General features: G+C 35.7%; 1 long non-coding RNA gene across 1 annotated transcript; it reads left to right on the top strand.

Moving 5' to 3' along the window:
• The first annotated feature begins 605 nt into the window (after positions 1-605).
• Positions 606-12,341, top strand: LOC142029715 (uncharacterized). The gene is made up of 3 exons (XR_012650001.1): positions 606-636; positions 10,587-10,820; positions 12,213-12,341. It is a non-coding gene; the product is annotated as an uncharacterized LOC142029715 (long non-coding RNA).
• The last annotated feature ends 1,594 nt before the right edge of the window (positions 12,342-13,935 follow it).

The following is a 13,935-nucleotide window of genomic DNA, read 5'->3' as shown; positions in this document are numbered from 1 at the left end:
TCCCTTTGAATGGCAGCTTTACCCTGCAGCTTTTCAGCCTTTCTCCTGATTTAAATAATTTTGTAATTCACCTTTCATTTAAAATCTTCATAGAATATTTTGTGAGGAAGGGTATCGTAACAGGCCTTCAGGAAATAAGGAAGTGTAGCACAGAGATGTAGCAAGACATGTCCAAGGTGACTGAACTTTGGCAATTGTACTGCACAGTCAAAATAGAAACAAAACCCAGATTTTTATATGCCTTTTCTTGTCACAGAATGTACTAAAAATGAGTATACAGTGTCTGAACTTAGGCCTCTTAGGCAAAAACTCCATTCAAGTACCATTGCAGAACAGTCAATGACAAATTGTGATGGTGAGGTAAAAGGAATGCAGAACACAGATCTAGAATAGAAGCCTGGGGAGGAACATGACCGAGTCACTTAGAAACTGTGTATTTACTAGCTTTTTATATATTTATTGTATTAGTGGCTTGTTAATATTTATCATGTGTCTGTCAATATCAGTACAGACTCCACTAATAAGAACTTTCATATAATAGAAAATGTTTTAAAATGTAGTTACTTTTTTCTTGTAGATGCCCGAGTTTAAGAGTGCCTGAACTGCAGCAACTTCAAAAGAGCTAATTTTCACTGGGTGAGTAGCAGGGGTTTTTTCTGTATATCAGACCTTTTGACATTTCCCCTTAGGCTGAGCAAAGCAAACAGAATTTTTTTTCTAAAAATCTAACTTTGTATTTAGTCAAGTACATATATTTATCAACATAGTTCTATTTCTACATAGACCTATGGGAAAGTCTGTTCTTCTTAGATGATTTTTAAAGCAACCAAAAAGTCTATTTAGATCCTCTTCTATACAGGAATATTGGAAAGTTTACTGGTAATCCAGTTAAAAGCCAATTAACAAACAGTAATTAACAAGCAACAGTAATAACAGGCTAATAATAAGCTAGTTACATTCATGATGAAAATATGAGAAGTGAAATCCTGCCTATTTGATTACTGGATATTAAGTAACTTTAGATAATATCCTCCAGTGATATGTTTGAAAGAAATGCATTGAACATTGAAACCTAAAATTTAAGGTGAAAACCACAGCAATCGAAATTGTCATTAAGCATAACTTTTATGGAACCCAAAGTACTCTTTTATTCTCTGTAGGCTTGTATATAAATAAATTCTGCAAATCTGTGCTGATAAGAGAAGGAAATGTACTATGTTCCATAGTTAAAGTGCTTATGCAAATACATGTTGCAATATTACATCTGGGAGACATGATATTGCTGCAGTACTTCTAATATATCATACTAATGCACATGGTCATACACACAACATATTCAGGATAACAGTGTCATTAAAACATAAAAATGCTGCTAGTTGTAAATGATGCATTAATATGCTCTTCAAACACAAGAATACATAGATTCATGGACATTAAAGATAGAAGGGAGCATTACATAATTTAGTTTGAACTCTTCTGTACCAAAGGTGTTACATTTCACCTACTCCCAGGTATTCTGCCCAAAGAAACGGAGAATCTCTGTTTTCATTTGTCTCATAGTTAATCATCTTCACTGCTTACAAATGTATATATACATGAGTATATCCTTACAGTCTCCAAAAACCCAGTCTGAAGTCATTAGGTTAAAATTATCTCAGCTGGTCGACCTGTATGAGGCAATCATACTTTTGTTTGTATGGTACTCAGGTGATTGATATACCTTTCTCCAGGAGATAAAAAGAACCTTTCAGAATCCAGTATTCTCTTGTCTTTCACATATAATTCTACAATCAGGTTTTGCCCCATTCTTCTTCTGAAAAGACAAGAGACTGAGACCTTTTTTTCCTCACTATAAAAATTTTGTCTAGTATTTGTGACTTCTCATTTTCATAATTTTTCAGTTTTTCTTTTTTAATGTGGACATGAGATCAGGATAAAATATTTGAGCATTGGTATCTTCAGTGCTACGTAGAAGGATTAACACCACCTAACTGCTCCTGTCCATTATTTCTGAGTTTAGAAGACTGTAAGATAGCTTTATTTTAATTTTGTTTCTCCATACCTAAGTTTGTTTATCCAATATAACCCCCACAACAGATTTCTGCCCTTGGAAACCTTAGCTCAGTCCCCTGTGCTATAGACAGGACTCCAATTCCTTTTCATTAGATGAAAAACATTGCATTTTCTTCTCTTAAAACTCATTTTGCTGGAATGAGCCCAGAATATCAAGGGTGAAGGGATTTTTAAGGAAGACACAAATGCTTTCTGCTAATGCTCCAAACCCAGACAGCAGCAAAACAGAAGCTGTGCAGTTGCAAGTAGCAGGACGATGTGCTCAATAAGCTAATGAACACTGCTGAGAGTTCAAACACGCTTGTTAGGCTGACTGCATCTGCATGCCTTTTGAATCAGAGCTAGCACACGTCTGGCAGCCTCAGAGCAGAGCCAAAACCAACAGAAGTCAAATAAATATAACTATTGTAATCCAGATCATTCCAGATGAATGCAAGGCCTGATTATAATTATTTACCACTCAACCAATCCTTGCATCAGCCATAAATTTTATCAGCAGTGATTTTGTGCTTACTTCCAAATCATTGCTTAAAATATTGAGAAAGATTTATCCTAGAGTCCTGTATTGGAGTCCTGTATCACTCCACTACAAACAGGGCCATATGTTTAAAGTGTTTGACTCAAATTACTTAAGAAATACGCACCTATAGATGTATACAGGTTGGAAGCATTCTCTAATAGCAAGAGATTCTCCTAGATGACTACTTATAATTCACCTAATGATAAATTTAGACAAATCACATCTAGTAATCATACACGAACCTTACAAAAAATGTGTCACAGTTTTTATCATTAAAAGGCTGTGAAAACAGCTTGCCACACACAGGAGTCACAAAGGACAAAGAGACAAACTCATACTACAGAGTTGAAATTCCTGTCCTGAAAGTAAGGAAGTCTGCATACCTGGTTATTTAAAACTAGTAACCTGGATTCTGGTATCCTTGTGGAAGTCTGAAATGGAAAACGTGAGTGACTTTATATTCTTTAGGGTTGCTCTAATTTATAGCCTTGAGCAACGATTGGATCCTTAGAAGATTGCCAGAACACCATATACTCGGGTCACTCCTCCCCTCTGCCCCTGGACACTCTTTTCTTTGAGATAATTGAAATACTTGTTTACCACTCAGGTCTTCAATTATGCGGTCAGAATCCCCAGCTGGCCACTTAATCCAGTTTTGGGTTTGTTTTTACCAGTAGTACAGCATAAAAGTACCTTTTATGCAGCTGGGTCTTGACTATACTTTTCAGAAAATCAATTAAGTATTATTTGCTAATTTCATTACTGCTGTCTAACTGATGACTTTGCAATCTTGTTCTTTGTAGTATATTAAGAATGTGCACCAAAATCAAATCTTTGTCTGCATAAAAAAAGCACTGGTCCAAAATGCAGATGGAACAGTAACACAAAATAATGGCTGTTTTGTTTATTTTTGGCTCTAGACATTTCTGGCTTTAAATATCTACTTAAGAACTGTATTTTGTCTTCAGATGTAGCACCAATACAGAAGTATGGAGTGGTTTTCCCAGGGTAGCTCTTCCCACTTAAGTATTCTTGCACAGGTTTACATTTTCAATGGCAGTGCCTAGAGGACATGGAGGGATAAGAATATCATTAGCTCAGTAATTCAGATCACATTAGAGTGACCCGGCCATCCTAATTTTAAAGGTTATTTTAATTTTATGTAAATCTGTAAGTGCCATTCACCAAAAAATCTGCATAATATGCCTTGCGTTTTAGTTTTACTTGTCACCCACTTTTGTACAGGAACATGAGCTAACTTTTTTTTTTGTGTGTCTTCTGGTACACCAATGTCTTCTCAAGTGAGACTTGAAGAACTTAATTAAAACTGAAGAGGCTTTTCTCCCCCCTTATGAAACGCAAACTTGTAACTTTCCATTCTTATTTCTTTTTGTTCACCAAACAATTTTCAAAATTATGTGCAGCTAGAACAGAACAAGCTAATTGTTTCATATCTGTGAAAAGAATAATCTGAACCAAGGAAAATATTCAAATGCTTAGGCTAGACTCTGACCCCAATACTCATATTAGTGAAGGGTTATTCACCTTATTAAAATTAATCCCATGTTCATGTCAGTATCTGCCCCAGAAGGCATTTATTTATTTTAATATTTATTATATTTCATATTCTGTACTTTTAATTAAATTTTATCTTTAATAAATCTCCTTTTGCTTTGTTTCACTCCTTCTGTGATTCACTAGAGAAGCTGCATGATAGGGACTCTAATTTCCTGATTGGTTAAGCCTACTTCCAGAAAAAAATCTCTAAAACTCAATGACCACGTTTTATATGCTACCAGAAAGTCAAAGAGAAAAGAAACAATGTAAGAAAATGCTCCCTCCTCAACATCAGCAAATGATATCCTCTGCTCTCTATTTGTACTTTCAAGTTACTTTTTACTTTTTAAGGTTGGCTCTGGCTGAAAGAAATATCAGAGCACATTCTTTGAAAATCACCTACTGGTCCTTTCCCTGTTTGGTAAAATAAAGACTTTGCATGGGAAGACATGCAAATACGCAAAAAAGCATATGCTTTTTTGTTTTAATCAGAGGACATGAATTTAAGGAGGCACGAATTTTCACAGATATTGGTACATGGTAACATGTATGAAATTCATGACATCCAGCCTCAGCTATGTAAGAACTAGACATCTACTCTTAGTGGGTCTCCTAGGCCCTCTAATCACTGCATAGAGATAATAAATTAAGGCTGGAAGCCTCTATAAGATAATGGGGACAATCACCCTTTGTAAAACTCTGTCTACCTTCAGTAATGCTAAATATCCAAAGTATTTTCCAGAATGGTAAAAATCTATACATTTCTGAAGAACAGACTGACAATTAAATGAAGATCACTACTTTCTGTCATTAAAATAGTAAAATCAAGTAATACCAGAACATCTTTTCGAAAACTTCAGCATCCAGGTTAGGAGATGCACCTCAGATACTAACACTGGTACATTTACCTTTCTATCCATACAGTAGAATTATTTCAGTTAGTTTTGAAGTATTTGAATAATCTGGATTTTAATTGTTCCTGGATTTTAAATGTCCTGAAGCCCATAGCAGTTTAGGGTGGACCGTATCTCATTTATTTTCACATCACACTCTAAATTTGTTAAAGCTTCCTGTCCTTTCACATCTTTGTTCGGACCAGGAACATGGTGATAATGAAGTCCTCACAACAGCAGCATCATGTTAATCCTTTATCTGTTGCTGTTGATTCTGGACTTTAGCATTTTGTAGTTCTTTTTAGTTTAACTCTCACAATGACTTTGTTCATTGTTCTCGTTTTATGTTCAGCAAGGCTCATCAGGAGATGAAAAAAGCTTGAAGCATAAGAAACATCACAGAGACTGACAATTAATATCTCATTAATAAAGAAAACAACAACAAAATGAACAAATAAACAAGGAAAACAGGCTAAGTGGAAAGGTGTTAATTGAGGAAGATCTGAAAGGCTTCAAAGATCTAAACATAAAGAATTAAGAAAAGTGCGTTTTTCATGTGAATTCATTTGCTTGGAGGTTTGAGGAATTGGTCCTGCACAGCTGTGATGTTGTGAAGCAACATGAAGAATACAGGCATAAGCAAAATCGACAGAATTGGGAAAAAGAGTAGATGGACAGTCAGGATTCTGGATTAGTGTAGATGGAACAGACACTCAGTTGAAAACTTCTCATTTTCAGGTGTCACTGGAAAAAAAATATTTCAGTCATTTCTACTAGCTGAACACCAAGCCAGTGACCCTGTAAAGAAAAAAATAATCAACATTCAAGATTCCTGCCTTCCATGAAGGGCTTGGGGTGAGGGATGTGTAGCACGTCTCGGGTCCTTGGGACCCAGTCTCCCATATTGGTCACTAAAAATTTTACAGTGTTCTCTTGACCTAGCTGTGTTACATGCCAAAATGGATGAACAAAATTTGAAGACTCATTTAGTTTTTGGTGGGGTTTTTTGAGAATGACTAGGAGAGTTGGGAAAATTGGAAAAAAGGGAGAAGGGGAAAAAAAAAAAAAGGAGAGACAGAATCCTTCACATATAAGTCACATCTATCTAAAATCCAGTTAGGACAACCAGTGATAAAAATGAATTCCTGTGTGGTAACTTTCAAGAAACAAGTTGATATGTCCAGTGGAGATTACAGGCAAAAAACAGTCAAACGAGACCTCTGACCGCTGCGTTATTGGCCCTCGTTGAGTATTCTAATTAATTAAAATAATTCATTTTGTTAAGGAACTTGTTTCACACTTGCGTAGGTCTAGCTACAATTAAATCATAAAACATATAAACAAAATATGAAGGTAATTTTGATGCATTTTGTGTAAGAGAAATTTTAGTTTCACTCTTCTGTATGATTCCCATTATTAGCATAATCATCTAGTATTGTGTGTTATTTTTTCTCTTTCTTATTTTCACTAAGACAAACAAAAAGCTGTATAGATCTTGGGATATTAGTATTTTTAAAGCTTTTTTTTTTAAATATTGAAGTTTTTTATAAGATGGGAAAGACTAGCTGAAATTGGCACAGAAAGAAAAAAAAATAAAAAGCATGATTAGTTTTAGAGCTGGCCTCTTGGGCTGGGTATGGGCATTTCAGCTGAATGGAGAAAATCTTGCAGTTCCAGTGTCATACTTTCTCTCTTTGCATATTTTAATTTCTAACACTGTTAAGTTAAACTGTTTTATCAAAACTAAATTGCCTGAACTAAAAAAATACACCCAAAACAACAGCAAAACCTATACCTTATTCATTAACCACAGTGAATAAGGTGTACAGTATTTTTTCCCCAAGACCAATTTATTCTGTGAACCATGCTTGCAAGCTATCAAAAGCTGTAAATTAGTGGTCACCTCAGGCATTAGAAATAAGAGCTCCTTTACAGGAGCTCCCATTGAGTCAGTCTTTTTCATCTTTGCTAATTAACACTTTTTTACCATTGCCTTATAATAAATAATTGAAACTATCATGTAGGACATGATTCAGAAAAGAGAGAGCAAAAACTTTAAACTAGATCATTTTCAAAGAAATCTTTCTCTGATTGGCTTCTTCAGTAAACCCCTGAATAATTAGAAAATAAACTGTTTTCTGGCTTTAAAAAAGTCTTTGAAACTCTCTACTACCTGAACAACTTTAATTTATGTGCCTATAGAACATCTTACGGGTGCTGAAAACCAAATATTTCATTCCCTGAAAAATCCAGGTAAGCCATAAAATACTTCGCAGTAGCACAAGGATCACAGCAGTGTACTCTGTAAGATGTAAGTATGCTGCGGTATCACAAGATCTTCTAAAATGAGGAAGCAACTTTTAGTATGAAAAGGAGAGAGTTAATCTTAAAGCTTTTGGATCGTGTGTCTTTGATCCTGTCTGTATAAGCAGAACACCCAGCCAACCACACAAGCAAGACTTTGCCCGTATTTCTCAGTAGCTTTTAAAGCATCCCAACTTGGTACTAATTGTGAGCTGGTATTAGCTCTTGAGTACCACCAAAGGCAGTAGTTATTTGCATATTTTGAGCTACTGGAGGTAATGTGATCACAAAAGAACAGTTTTATGGTCCCGGCTCTCACCTGCACTTTTGTGTGTTTCAAGCAATTCTGTAATAATTAGATACACCTGCATAGCCCTCATTCGCAAGGAAGAAATTTCTGCCATACCGTGATTGTCAATATGAAGACTGGTTTGATTAAGCTGTGTTAAGCAAACGTTGAGTGTGCCTTTTTCATGATTGGTCCACAGAGCTTCACTGCAAGGAAATGCTGTATGAATAAATACAATTACGGAAAAGGAAAACCTAAAGGCAATTTGATAACCCTCTGCAGAATTTAGCAGGGTGTCTAAAAATGAAATGTTGACATTTCTGTGGTTACTTTACATATAAAAGAGGTACCTTTCATAAAAAGCAAAGCACTTACTTAACATTCCTCAAAGGTGGATCTAGTATTCTTCATTAGCTAAGTTTCAATTGCCTTTGTCAAGCTTGTCTTCCCAGCAAAGGTCTCTGTCAACTGTGAAATCCACTTAAGGTAATTAGTATTCTGTTAGATTTAACAGAGTCTGTGAATTAGAACTGTAACAAAAGAGAACGTCTACTTGTTTCTTCATCATCAAACAAGTGGAGCTTCCAGCTCCTGTGGTGGCTGAATCTGACTCTTTTTCATGTCATACAGGCCATGCTTAGAGTAAGGATTAATACCCTGCTCAAAAATTTGATTTTCCGTTTTACCAGAAAAGATGACATTTCAAAATGTTTCTATTCTGATTCATAACAAGAGTAAATCTCCTCCTCTCCACAATCAGGAAACAGTTTCCTCCAAATCAGTATAGCATTTTCTTTAAAAATTTTCTACAGATGTTCAAATTTTGTTTAAGAATTTTGACATTTTCTTTGAGTTTTATTTGTAAACTATAGTCATATTGTTATTTTTATATTTGATTATGTCCCAGAAGCAGTGGCTATGTACAAATGTACAACTGCTACCTCTGAAACTCTGACATGAGAGAACGTTTGAAGCATTCTAATGCATACTTTATTTTTAACATCTGTCACTGAATGTTTGCCACTTGTTGACTGGAATATTTTCTCTTTTCTAAGCCAAAGAGAGTTTTTTTGATCCAAAAAAAGCATGCTGGAATAAAATGGAAAGCTTTGCTAGCATCAAGCCTGCACAGACTTAGAAACAAAAGGTCTCAAGTAATTATAAGCAGATATAAAATCTGGACGAGAATATAGAAACTGGGAAAAGACTGGGTTATTCATTGTAAGGTCAAAGAAGAGACAAGGAGGAAGATAGTGGATCAATTGGCTGAAAATCTTACTGTCTGTATACTAGTGCCAGAAATATGGTGAATAAACAAGAGTAACAAGGAAATCCTATAGTTTATGAAAACATATGTTTTAGTCTAAGTTTATGATTTTGCCATGATTTGATAGGGCAAGCCTTCTGACTGGAATGTATTAATATTAAAACCCAATATATTATCAATAAAAACTGACATACTATGAAATGAAAAAGTGTTGCCCTGTACTAACATTACACGTGCACCCTTTGAACTGCAGACTATAAAACAAGATGGTTCTGTTAGTAATCTTAGCCACAAAGAATGGCTCCTTTTTTTTTCCTTAGCAGCCCAAGGGAGTGTCCCCATCAGGTTTCTCCTAGTTTGTACTTAGACGTGCAGGCTCTTAACGTTACCCATGCTAGCTAAATTCAAACTAGAATGGATGTCTGTACTGTCATTGCACCTTCAGTACATTGTGTAGACATACTCTGAGATCAAAGTGTTTTCTGTTTGTCTTATAGTGACACAGTTTGACACTTCGAAGTCTGAAACTTCTTCATCACAACACAAATAAGAGACATTTTTGACGCAGAAAATCTGTTTCAGTCACTAGGAAGGGTTTGCCTGCACAAAGATGCTAGTGAGAAATTGGGAAGTGTGTGAATGGAGAAACAGTAGCTGTTGCAGACCAACTCTCTGTTTGGGCAGTCTTAGTAGGTGCTTATGGCCTTTCTGCAGTTTAGCTAAAACCTTTTAGTAAGTGTTTTTAATAACAAAGAGTAACAGCCACACCAGGGCCTAGAATACATTAATTACCCGGGTCAGTTCAGAAAATGGGATTTAAGTAGAAATTTTTTCTTTTGCCATGAATTAAACTGACAAAACCAAGAAAACATGACAGAGTTCTGTACTTTTAAGTGTGAGTCTGAAATTCTGATTTTTTGAGTTTTTCTTAAAATTTTACATATGATTTAGTACTCCAAGAAGAAAAAAATCTTATCAAAATAGCAGCCAGTGCTCCTCCAGGCAGAGCTTCCACATTCCCAGTTGTCCTGTGCATGTCCTTTGTATCGCTAAGTCACGCTCTCTCAGGGTAATGCTCAGGGAAGGAATTATTTTGGTCCATCTCATTTATGTGTTCACGCAGTTGCCCTGTGGCACACTTACTACTGATAGAATTCTTCAAACAGCTTCATATCTCTGCTGACATACACATATAGCTTGCCTTACTATCTTATTTATGTATATGGTTTAGATTTAAATATACCTATACTTTTTCCTAAGTGCCTGCTATCGTTATGAATTGTCCAGGGGGCTTTTCAGAGCTGTGCTAATGCATACACATGCAGTGGGAGAGAAAGAAAGAGGGAGTCCGGCTTGCCATCTTATTTATGTATTTATTTTCTTTTAAACATACCTATATTTTTTCCTAAGTGCCTGGAACAATATATGCAATAAACAATATTAATCAATAACCATGCTCAAATCATTCGGTTCCTTCAGTTCAGTGCTGTGAAACAAATGTGAGAAACTAAATAGACCTTGTAGAGTGCCCTGTAGTTCAATAAATCCAAGGCCTGTCTGATCAGGGAGACAAGGTAATTTTAGCAATTGACATCTCATCTGCACTACTCTCCCTCTGTTTCCCTTCAGCTTCAACTGGAGAATTATTAACCTTTTTTTTCTGCTTTCAATTTATTTTAACAGTTATGACATGAAATAGGAGGAGAAATAGTTAAAAAGTAAATGGGAAAGACTCAAGCTGTTTCAAGACTGATAGAGTACCACAAATAGCTTAATTTTTACTCAGGAAAAGAATCGTGGAGAAAGAGGGGAAGAAAGAAGAAACTCTTAGTGGTAATCTCAAGAAAATACTGAAATCTAGAAGAAAACTGAGAGAGAAGAGAGTTAGAGGAAAAAAGAAGAAAGTGCCAGGCATAAGTAAGTACAGCTGCATGTCTGAAGCATTAGTTGTGTTTCTAGGTGTGTTTTCATTTCTTCTGTACACTTTGCACAGTTAATACTGTATTCAGTTTTTCAAAACCATGATCATACACAGCACTAGTTATAAAAACAGATTACGCTCAGAGATTTCACCTTTGTATGTTATAAACTTTTCAGCTGCTGAAGTTTCAGATTACTAAATGGAAAAATGCTAATGTCAGGAGATTCTCGTCATAGGAAAATGACGAAATTTGCACAGTTATTGTGTATTTAGCATATAAGTGCACTAATGGAACAGGCCTGATGCAATGGAGAAAATTTATCAAATCTATACAAGAACTGTAAAAAGTGACAGCTAACAAGTGTTTATCAAGTTTAATTTTTATTACTCAATTCTTTTTTGATAGCAAATCTACAGTATCTTTAAAGAGTTTAAAGTTGAAATTACATGGACCCTTATAGCCCTTGAAACATAGCTCCTTTGACAGTGGTCTTTAGCTGAGTAACAGAAAGAGAAGACGACATCTTCCTCTCCCTCCAAATATGTATCTATGCCAGCAGTATCTCTGAATTTAGGTGAGGAAGAGAACAGGCACATGTCTTTCTGTTGTACTTACAAATTTATTTTCATTTTAAACATACCTATGTTTTTCCCTGGGTGTCAACTATGGATATTAATTGTTCAGATTGGTTTTAAGTCTATGCTAATGACTTTGTATTTTCTTCACGTTTGTACTGCAGTAATGCTCAGGAGACTCAATCATGGACGAGATTTCTTTGGGCTGTGAAGGGTGTACAAACTCAGAACAAATTATTGGTGATCCAAATAATCTGATTTTCGAAGTCCACACTTTCTTCTGTCTTTTAATAAGAATATCTTTAAAAACTGTTTTTCATGATTAGGTTTAGAGTTAGAATAATCCTTTTCTTTGCTGTGGCCTGATGATTGATTTAGCTCATCTAGACTCCACAATTTCAAAGTATATATATTATTATATTCTTTTTTAAACTGCAGGACATTTGTTTGCAGAGGTTTTATTGGTAACTGAGTAATTGTACCAGAAACAATATGTTGCATTGGCAAATCTATCTCCAATTTGTATGCATGCAGCTTGATATTCTTCTACAAGGTTCATATTTTAAGCACTGCAGTCTAGATGTTCAGGTTGATACTAGTCAAACGAAATGAAAAACTGAGAACCAAAATGCCTGCTTGTCCTCAGGGATGCCACGACAATTTAGTTAGATGATCTCATATTATAACAATGTTTTCTGTTGTTATGATAGTTGTCATATTTTAATTCTTTATGAGCTTGCATTTGGGCATTATCATCAGAATTCTTTGTACTAGCTAATTTGCTTTTGAGGTAAACCTCCCTTATTTCCCAGTTCTTTTGAGTATATGCCAGCCTGGTCCCCTGTGAATCGGAGCATCCTGAGAACCACTCCATTTTCTAAGAGACTGTCTGTGTTCCTGAGGCATCGTTTTGGCAGCAGCTGATGATGGAGACACCGCAGCCATCCCTGCTTGTCCCTGGCTGTGGCAGCGGTGCTGCAGAGAATAAAGCAACTCTGCGCTACTTATGGATGAGGAGGAAAGTCATCTGAGAGCTATTTTAGTTGGGTTACAGCTGTTCTATACTTCCAGAATGGCACTAAGTGTCTATAAAACAACATTTGGGACATGGGGTGGGGCGATTGTGACTGTCCTTTTGTATCCTATTCTAAGCTGTTAAGTAATGCTTCTGTTAATATTTGTCACTAACCTGACTAGCTTCAGACTGAAAATCAGGAGATAAAATGATACAACTATCATTCCTAATTCCTGAGTCACTTCTGCTCTCAACTCTTGAAAATACTATGGGTTGGCATGTTGGGCCTTTGGCAAGAGGTTCTTCAGATTTCTATTGCATTTCTTCATTTAATTTGGAAAAAAATAAATTAATGCATCACTGAAGAGTCCATTGTCTTTATTCTTAAGATATGAAGTGACTATTAGTGTAGATGATACTGTCCTGTACAGCTGCATTGTGGATCTCCCTCCTCTAAAATAAATCCATATAAACAAATAGAGCAGCAAAGCCCAATCTCGCTCTGAGATCATGCAGAGTGACTAATCCACTCTTGTTAGACAGTGGAAGTCTCTGTAGACTGAGAAAAGGTGTCATTAGCTGATTTTCATTCCAGGACCAAAACCAAATAAAGCCAGAGCTGAAAAAAACCAAAAATGTACTAAACTGACAAAAAAAGTCTCCAGTGGGAAATGGAAGACAACTAGAAACAATGATAATAACATTTTCATGTGCTTTCATTACATGAGCAATTTGGGGATGTGCTGAGCAATTCAGAAATATTTCAAATTGCTGGGTATATGCCATAATTGCTGGTTTACAAATATGTCAGATCCTTTACCATGCAGGCTCCTTTTATCCATTGCAAACAATTCTAGATCAGATTTTTTCCATTTAAACTGTTAGAAGAAAATAGTGCAATCCAGAACTAGTATTAATTTAATTTTCATGGCTCCACTGATGAGGATTACTGAAGCACAACATCATCCTGGCATTTATCAATATGTAATCTTAATTTCCATAGTGATCTCAATTAGTCTCGCTCTATACTAACTCAGTATAACATAGAATATATATACTTACAAAACTAAGTATAAAGCTGAGTAGCCTGGGACAACAGTTAAAATGGATGCTTGCAAAGATGCTAGAATTAAATAGCAATTACCTTTCTTTTAGATTATCTGGTTTAACATTAATATAAACAATTGATTTTGAACATTTATTGGTGTTTATATATTGTAGCAGTAGGCACCCAATCTGAGGGCTTAGCGTAATAAAAAATCTCTTTAATTGCCTATTAAAATTAGAACAATTTTGATACAATTGTGGCTTTCTAACTTTGGGATGGTAAATGTTATATTTAAGAAGTCACAGAATTGCCCCCCCCCCCCCCGCCCCGAAGACCCGAAGAGCAGTTACTTAGAGACCACAATATCTCTTCTTTATCTGATTTTAGGGGTTCAGTAGAGAGGGAGAGAGGCAACGGAAACTTTTTGCGATGAGCTGCTGCTTCAGGCCTGGAGGAAATGCCACCATTGATG

The sequence above is a fragment of the Buteo buteo genome, chromosome 1 (genome assembly GCF_964188355.1).
Source record: "Buteo buteo chromosome 1, bButBut1.hap1.1, whole genome shotgun sequence".
In the NCBI taxonomy this organism is placed as follows: domain Eukaryota; kingdom Metazoa; phylum Chordata; class Aves; order Accipitriformes; family Accipitridae; genus Buteo; species Buteo buteo.
The sequence above is the reverse complement of the archived record's forward strand: the minus strand, read 5'-3'. Positions and strand labels throughout refer to the sequence as shown.